Below are 9,053 nucleotides of genomic sequence, written 5' to 3'. Positions count from 1 at the left end.
GCACATTGGAAGCGTGTATTCGTCATCGCCATACTGGCGTATCAGCTGGCGTGATGGTATGGGGTGCCATTGGTTACAGGTCTCGGTCACCTCGTGTTCGCATTGACGGCACTTTGAACAGTGGACGTTACATTTCAGATGTGTTACGACCCGTGGATCTTCCCTTCATTCGATCCCTTCGAAACGCTACATTTCAGAAGGATAATGCACGACCACATGTTGCAGGTCCTGTACGGGCCTTTCTGGATACAGAAAATGTTCGACTGCTGCCCTGGCCAGCACGTTCTCCAGATTTCTCACCAACTGAAAACGCCTCGTCAATGGTGGCCGAGGAACTGGCTGGTCACAATACACCAGTCACTACTCTTGATGAGCTGTGGTATCGTGTTGAAGCTGCATGAGAATCTGTACCTGTATACGCCATCCAAGCTATGTTTGACTCAATACCCAGGCGTATCAAGGCCGTTATTTCGGCCAGAGGTGGTTGTTCTGGGTACTGATTTCTCAGGATCTGTGCATCCAAATTGCGTGAAAATGTAATCACATGTCAATTCTAGTATAATATATTTGTCCAATGAATACCAGTTTATCATCTGCATTTCTTCTTGGTGTAGCAATTTTAACGTCCAGTAGTGAATTTTCTAGTGAGAGTAAATATAACGTATTCGGGTCGAATGGCAGGCGATTGGCGTAGCGTAAGAAGAATGCGGAGACGCCACGCAATCTTGTGCCAGCGGTTAAACACAGTGGCAGCTCTCTGATGGTATGGGGCTGTATGAGTGCTGCAGGTGTGGCAAAATTACATTTCATAGAAGGTACAATGGACCACCATATGGATATCAACATTTGAAAGGACAATCTGAATTCTAGCGTCGAAAAATTAGGCCTGCAAGGAAATTACATTTTTCAACAAGATAACGACCCAAAGCATACGGCTCTAATACAAGGCTGCGGCTCCTGTACAATACCCAAAACAACTTAACACCCCACCTTAGAGCCCAGACATTAATCCTATTGAACACCTTTGCAAAGTACTGAAAGATAGCATCAGAAGAAGACACATTTCTAACAAGAGAGACCTAAAAGAGCACTTCAAGACGAATGGGACAAAATTTCAGCCCCTCTGACGGCAAAATTGGTCAAGTCGATGCCCAGATAACTATGAGCAGTAATAGCTGCAAAAGGAACCCCCACTGAATATTAATTTTTGCAATTGAAATCATATTTTCAGATTGTAATTTTTTTTTAAAAAAAATGAGTGGACGAATACTTCTTGAAGTAGCCCTTGAATAAATTCTACGTTTTGTCAAATTTGTTATCGCTATGGATGTATTCATTTCCTTATCCATCAATAAAAATGACTTACCAAGGTTCGTTGCATGTGACTGGATGTTCACATTTTATATTCCCTTCCTTTCACGCGACATATACTTAGTTTCTTTTTTTAAAAAAAATTACAAACGAATAATTTTTGGACTCACTGTACGTGGAGTGTACACAATCCGCGCCACATCGGTAACAGATTACGAAGGTTTTTGAACAGACGATTTCAAGGACGACAGATGGGACGTTTCGATCTACGTCGATGGCCAGCACGCAGTCCTGGTTTAACTCCACTGGATGTTTCCTTTTGGGGCCGTATGAAGGACTCATTTCTGCTCAGCAAGTAAATAATGTGGACGAACTTACACTGAGGATTTTCTATGCTGCCAGTACCATAAATGGAAATGTGCACGTGTGTGAACGAGTGCGACGAAACTGGGTTCGCCGTAATGAACAATATATCGAATCGAATGGTGGCCATTTGGATCCTTTATTGTAGTATTGGTGTGACAGGAAACAAAGTAAGTTAGGTTTCATTTTCGTAACGGCACTTCGATACTTTCTGTAGTAGAAAAGGAAAATGGCATTGTTGTAGAAAGAGGAAACAGCTAGTTGTAATTAACGCACAACAAATTACGTGATGATTGGTTGATTTTGTAGTAATGGAAACACATTTGATGTTAGCTTTTCTTTACTACCACGAACTTCGTTATGGAAAGTTGTAAGAGGAAACATCTGGTTGTAATTACTTCACTGTTTACGTAAAACGAATCCAATGACTGTTTGTTTCGGCAGTACCTAGACGCCGCTTCGCGTCTTTGTACACGTCCAATGTTTACATGGCTCTGGTTCGTCCTACCTTTCTTTGACCGCTGCACCGATGTCGGTAATATGCAAGCAAGGTCGTGTGCCGTCAGTTGACAATGTAAACAGAAATGCGTCTAGAATCAAACCTAGAAATATCTGTCCTTTAGTAATATAAAAATAAAGAACGTTATACAACGATATTTCATTAGACTTTTTTGACAAGCACACCGAGATGCAGGGTCTTTATAATGTTGGCAGCTTATACCGTTTACACCCTGTATGCCCTACACTGCTGGTACTGCGTACTTTGATTGGTTATTGCACGTTAACGTCGCACATTGTGACTGGATCGTTAACTCTCTCTTCAAGAGCTGAACAATTGCTGCTGCAGGTAAGTGTTTGATTTATTTGTAGCATTTTATTCAAATGGTACAAATGGCTCTGAGCACTAGGGCCTATGGGACTTAACATCTGAGGTTATCAGTACCCTAGACTTAGAACGACTTAAACCTAACTAACCTAAGGACATCACACACATCCATGCCCGAGGCAGCATTCGAACCTGCGACCGTAGCAGCAGCGCGGTTCCGGACTGAAGCGCCTAGAAGGATAACAGTTTAAATTGAAGTTTCCTATTTTTTTTATCTTGGTGTGCAGAATTCATAATTTATCAATTTATCTTTGTAGAAAATCACTTAATAGGTTTCACGTCATTATTACGACGATAAGCTGCACTTGTTTTGTTTATCAAGCAGTAACTAAAAGGATATTTCGAATGTGTGGTGCATATTGTCACTCCATACGGACACTGACTCATATATTATCTCGATATACATGGTGATCAAAAATTCAGTATAAATTTGAAAACTTAATAAAGATAATAATAAGGTAGAGAGATAAAAATTGACACACATGCTTGGAATGACATGGGGTTTTATTAGAACAAAAAAAAAAGTTCTTAAAATGTCCGGCAGATGGCGCTGGACAGCAAAACCCCATATTGCTAGACGCGTGAAAGATCTCTTGCGAGCGTCGTTTGGTGATGATCTACTACATCTACATCTACATGACTACTCTGCAATTCACATTTTAGTGCTTGGCAGAGGGTTCATCGAACCACAATCATACTATCTCTCTACTATTCCACTCCCGAACAGCGAGCGGGAAAAACGAACACCTAAACCTTTCTGTTCGAGCTCTGATTTCTCTTATTTTATTTTGATGATCATTCCTACCTATGTAGGTTGGGCTCAACACAATATTTTCGCATTCGGAAGAGAAAGTTGGTGACTGAAATTTCGTATAAACGTCTCGCCGCGACGAAAAACGTCTATGCTGTAATGACTTCCATCCCAACTCGTGTATAATATCTGCCACACTCTCTCCCCTATAACGTGATAATACAAAACGAGCTGCCCTTTTTTGCACCCTTTCGATGTCCTCCGTCAATCCCACCTGGTAAGGATCCCACACCGCGCAGCAATATTCTAACAGAGGACGAACGAGTGTAGTGTAAGCTGTCTCTTTAGTGGACTTGTTGCATCTTCTAAGTGTCCTGCCAATGAAACGCAACCTTTGGCTCGCCTTCCCGACAATATTATCTATGTGGTCCTTCCAACTGAAGTTGTTCGTAATTTTAACACCCAGGTACTTAGTTGAATTGACAGCCTTGAGAATTGTACTATTTATCGAGTAATCGAATTCCAACGGATTTCTTTTGGAACTCATGTGGATCATCTCACACTTTTCGTTATTTAGCGTCAACTGCCACCTGACACACCATACAGCAATCTTTTCTAAATCGCTTTGCAACTGATACTGGTCTTCGGATGATCTTCCTAGACGGTAAATTACAGCATCATCTGCGAACAATCTAAGAGAACTGCTCAGATTCTCACCCAGGTCATTTATATAGATCAGGAACAGCAGAGGTCCCAGGACGCTTCCCTGGGGAACACCTGATATCACTTCAGTTTTACTCGATGATTTGCCGTCTGTTACTACGAACTGCGACCTTCCTGACAGGAAATCACGAATCCAGTCGCACAACTGAGACGATACCCCATAGCTCCGCAGCTTGATTAGAAGTCGCTTGTGAGGAACGGTGTCAAAAGCTTTCCGGAAATCTAGAAATACGGAATCAACTTGATATCCCCTGTCGATAGAGGCCATTACTTCGTGCGAATAAAGAGCTAGCTGCGTTGCACAAGAGCGATGTTTTCTGAAGCCATGCTGATTACGTGTCAATAGATCGTTCCCTTCGAGGTGATTCATAATTGTTGAATACAGTATATGCTCCAAAACCCAATTGCAAAACGACGTCAATGATGTAGGTCTGTAGTTAAATGGATTACTCCTACTACCCTTCTTGAACACTGGTGCGACCTGCGCAATTTTCCAATCTGTAGGTACAGATCTATCGGTGAGCGAGCGGTTGTATATGAGTGCTAAGTAGGGAGCTATAGTATCAGCGTAATCTGAAAGGAACCTAATCGGTATACAATCTGGACCTGAAGACTTGCCCGTATCAAGCGATTTGAGTTGCTTCGCAACCCCTATGGTATCTACTTCTAAGAAACTCATGCTAGCAGATGTTCGTGTTTCAAATTCTGGAATATTCCATTCGTCTCCTGTGGTGAAGAAATTTCAGAAAACTGCGTTCAATAACTCCGCTTTAGCGGCACAGTCGTCGATAACAGTACCATCGGCACTGCGCAGCGAAGGTATTGACTGCGTCTTGCCGCTTGTGTACTTTACATACGACCAGAATTTCTTCGGATTTTCTACCAAATTTCGAGACAATGTTTCGTTGTGGAACCTATTAAAGGCATCTCGCATCGAAGTACGTGCCAAATTTCGCGCGTCGGTAAATTTTGCCCATCTTCGGGATTTCGCGTTCTTCTGAACTTCGCATGCTTTTTCCGTTGCCTCTGCAACAGCGTTCGGACCTTTTTTGTGTACCACGGGGGATCCGTTCCATCTCTTACCAATTAATGAGGTATGAATATCTCAATTGCTGTTGCTACTATATCTTTGAATTTGAGCCACATCTCGTCTACATTCGCATAGTCAGTTCGGAAGGAATGGAAATTGTCTCTTAGGAAGGCTTCTAGTGACACTTTATCCGCTTTTTTAAATAAAATTATTTTGCTTTTGTTTCTGATGGATTTGGAAGAAATGGTATCGAGCCTAGCTACAACGACCTTGTGATAACTAATCCCTGTATTAGTCATGATGCTCTCTATCAGCTCTGGATTGTTAGTGGCTAAGAGGTCAAGTGTGTTTTCGCAACCATTTATAATTCGCGTGGGTTCGTGGACTAACTGCTCAAAATAATTTTCGGAGAAAGCATTTAGGACAATCTCGGAAGACGTTTTCTGCCTACCACTGGTTTTGAACAAGTATTTTTGCCAACATACCGAGGGTAGGTTGAAGTCCCCACCAACTATAACCGTATGAGTGGGGTATTTATTTGTTACGAGACTCAAACTTTCTCTGAACTGTTCCGCACCTGTATCATCGGAGTCTGGGGGTCGGTAGAAGGAGCCAATTATTAACTTAATTCGGCTGTTAAGTATAACCTCCACCCATACCAATTCGCACGGAGTATCTACTTCGACTTCACTACAAGATAAACCACTGCTGACAGACACACACACTCCACCACCTATTCTGCCTAATCTATCTTTCCTGAACATCGTCTGAGACTTCGTGAAAATTTCTGCAGAACTTATTTCAGGCTTTAGCCAGCTTTGAGTACCTATAACGATATCAGCTTCTGTGCTTTCTATTAGCGCTTGAAGCTCAGGGACTTTTCCAGCGCAACTACAACAATTTACAACTATAATTCCGACTGTTCTTTGATCCAAGCACGTCCTGTAATTGCCAAGCACCCTCTGACATTGCAACCCATCTCGCACTTTCCCGAGGCCTTCTAACCTAAAAAACGGCCCAGTCCACGCCACACAGCCTCCGCTACCCGTGTAGCCGCCAGCTGAGTGTAGAGAACTCCTGACCTATTCAGCGGAACCCGAAACCCCACCACCCTATGGCGCAAGTCAAGGAATCTGCAGCCAATACGGTCGCAAAACCGTCTGAGCCTCTGATTCAGACCCTCCACCCAGCTCTGCACCAAAGGTCTGCAGTCGGTTCTGTCAACGATGCTGCAGATGGTGAGCTCTGCCTTCATCTCGTAAGCAAGACCGGCAGCCTTCACCAAATCAGATAGCCGCTGGAATCCAGAGAGAATTTCCTCAGATCCAAAGCGACACACGTCATTAGTGCCGACATGTGCTACCACCTGCAGCTGGCTGCACCCTGTGCACTTCATGGCATCCGGAAGGACCCTTTCCACATCAGGAATGACTCCTCCCGGAATGCACACGGAGTGCACACTGGATTTCTTCCCCTCCTTAGCCGCCGTATCTCTAAGGGGCCCCATTACGCGCCTAACATTGGAGCTCCCAACTACCAGTAAGCCCACCCTCTGCGATTGCCCGGACCTTGAAGGCTGAGAATGATCCTCTGAAACAGGGCAGGCAGCTGCATCTGGCTCAGCCAGAGACAGTGCCTGAAACCGGTTTGTCAGACGCACCGGGGAGGCTTTCTGATCAGCCTCCGGAGACGCCTTTCGCTGCCTGCCACGCCTTGGAACGACCTCCCAATCAATCACAGGCGAGGGCTCAGCCCCACTGCGGGCAGCAACCGGGGCAACCACAGCGGCAGACCGATCTAGGGACAGACGGGACGAGGTTGACATCCCCGTGATACCCAAGTCCGGCTCCCCACAGTGGTGCCCATTGGCAACAGCCTCAAGCTGCGCGACCGAAGTCAGCGCCGATTGCAGCTGTGAGCGAAGGGATGCCAAGTCAGCCCTGATCCAAACACAGCAATTGCAGTCCCTGTCCATTCTAATCGATGTGTTACTGAAACACGAGTCCGTGCCTAGATAACGCAAGCGAAACACGCAAAGAATGTATCAACAAACCTGTACAAATGCCTAACGACTGCGCTACAATCTGCTGAATTTACGATTACATTAACTAAAACTCTAAATTGCACCTCCTATACGAAACTCACACGCAATTTAAATAAGAATCTACCAAGTAAACACTAAAGCGCGATGCTACAACTGTCAACTACTATAATACGCCCGAAATATATGAATTAAACAATGCAAGTACCCAAAAACACGCAAAGAAATTAATTAAATTATCTAACTAATAAGTAAGCTAGGGTTATACGACTTGCTGCTGCAGCTGCTTATCCAACGGCGGCAGGGAGCTATGATCGTGTGCTCAGCCGCCACTTTCGTCATGCTTGGCCTCCCAGGTCCCCAGACCTCAGTCCGTGCGATTATTGGCTTTAGGGTTACCTGAAGTCGCAAGTGTATCGTGATCGACCGACATCTCTAGGGATGCTGAAAGACAACATCCGACGTCAATGCCTCACCGTAACTCCGGACATGCTTTACAGTGATGTTCACAACATTATTCCTCGACTACAGCTATTGGTGACGAATGATGGTGGACATACTGAGCATTTCCTGTAAAGAACATCATCTTTGCTTTGTCTTACTTTATTATGCTAATTATTGCTATTCTGATCAGATGAAGCGTCATCTGTCGGACATTTTTTGAACGTTTGTAGTTTTCGGTTCTAATAAAACCCCATGTCATTCCAAGCATGTGTGTCAATTTGTACCTCTCTATCTACATTATTCCGTGATTTATTGAGTTTTCAAATTTATACTGACTTTTTGATCACCCGGTACAGAATTGGGTGTTGCACTTATCTGATGACCGCACCCGCGGGGTTGTGTTTGCCTTCCACGGGAGACGCGTAGGCCGGTCGAATGGCTTAGTGGCGCACTACGCGCCTTTTCTCCGAGTATCATGAAACAAACATCACGAATGTAACAGTGAAGTCAGAGAAAGCAACGGTTGCAAGACTGAATTAAATTATTCAATTTCACAACGAAAGTATATTTACGATTCATGTGCGCATGCTGATCCACTCCTATCATCCGTAGATTGTTTGAACAAAAGTTTCCAGGTGTTCGAATTCCAAATCGTCATAAATTCATAAATTAGTGAATAAATTTTGTGAAACGTGAAGGAGGCTTAAACAACGACATACATTTCTTACAGAAGCTCATCTCGATGACATTCGTATACCGCCTAGAAAATTCCCCTAAAAATTCTCTTACACGTCTTTCACAGCAAACGTAAATTTCTTGCAACTCTGTTCAAAGAACTGCTGAGTTACTTGGGCGAAGGCCCTATAAAGTAACAGTAATGCAAGAACTTAAACCTGGAGATAACGCATACGGGGTTAGCTCTTGCAAATGGTTTTTGAAACAAGCGCGCGACGGTGAAATGGGTCCTTAACTCTTCTATTTCCAAATAAGGCTTGCTTCCAATTACACGGGTATGTTAATTCCCAAACCTGCCGACATTGGAGCACCGATAGATCTTTTCTGCTTCATGAGGCAGGCCGGAGTGGCCGTGCGCTTCTAGGCGGTGAAGTCTGGAGCTACGGTCGCAGGTTCGAATCCTGCCTCGGGCATGGATGTGTGTGATGTCCTTAGGCTAGTTAGGTTTAATTAGTTCTGAGTTCTAGGCGACTGATGACCTCAGAAGTTAAGTCGCATAGTGCTCAGAGCACTTTTTTGTTTCATCAGGAACCCCTTCGCGATGAGAGAAAGTAAAGATGTGGTGCGCAGTTAAGTGGTGACAGAATAATGACACAACCGACAGTCAAAGATACGTGCGAAACATTTTGCAACCGTTTTATACTGAGTTGAGTGGAAGAGAACGAAGCTTCGCGTTTTTTTTTTTTTTGTTTTTTTTTTTTCCCAGCACGACTCGTCAAGGGCTCATATGGTCAATGTTTCTTTGCACACCATTCACGACGTGTTCTAC

Source organism: Schistocerca gregaria, chromosome 8, assembly GCF_023897955.1.
Source record: "Schistocerca gregaria isolate iqSchGreg1 chromosome 8, iqSchGreg1.2, whole genome shotgun sequence".
NCBI lineage: Eukaryota > Metazoa > Arthropoda > Insecta > Orthoptera > Acrididae > Schistocerca > Schistocerca gregaria.
The sequence above is the reverse complement of the archived record's forward strand: the minus strand, read 5'-3'. Positions refer to the sequence as shown.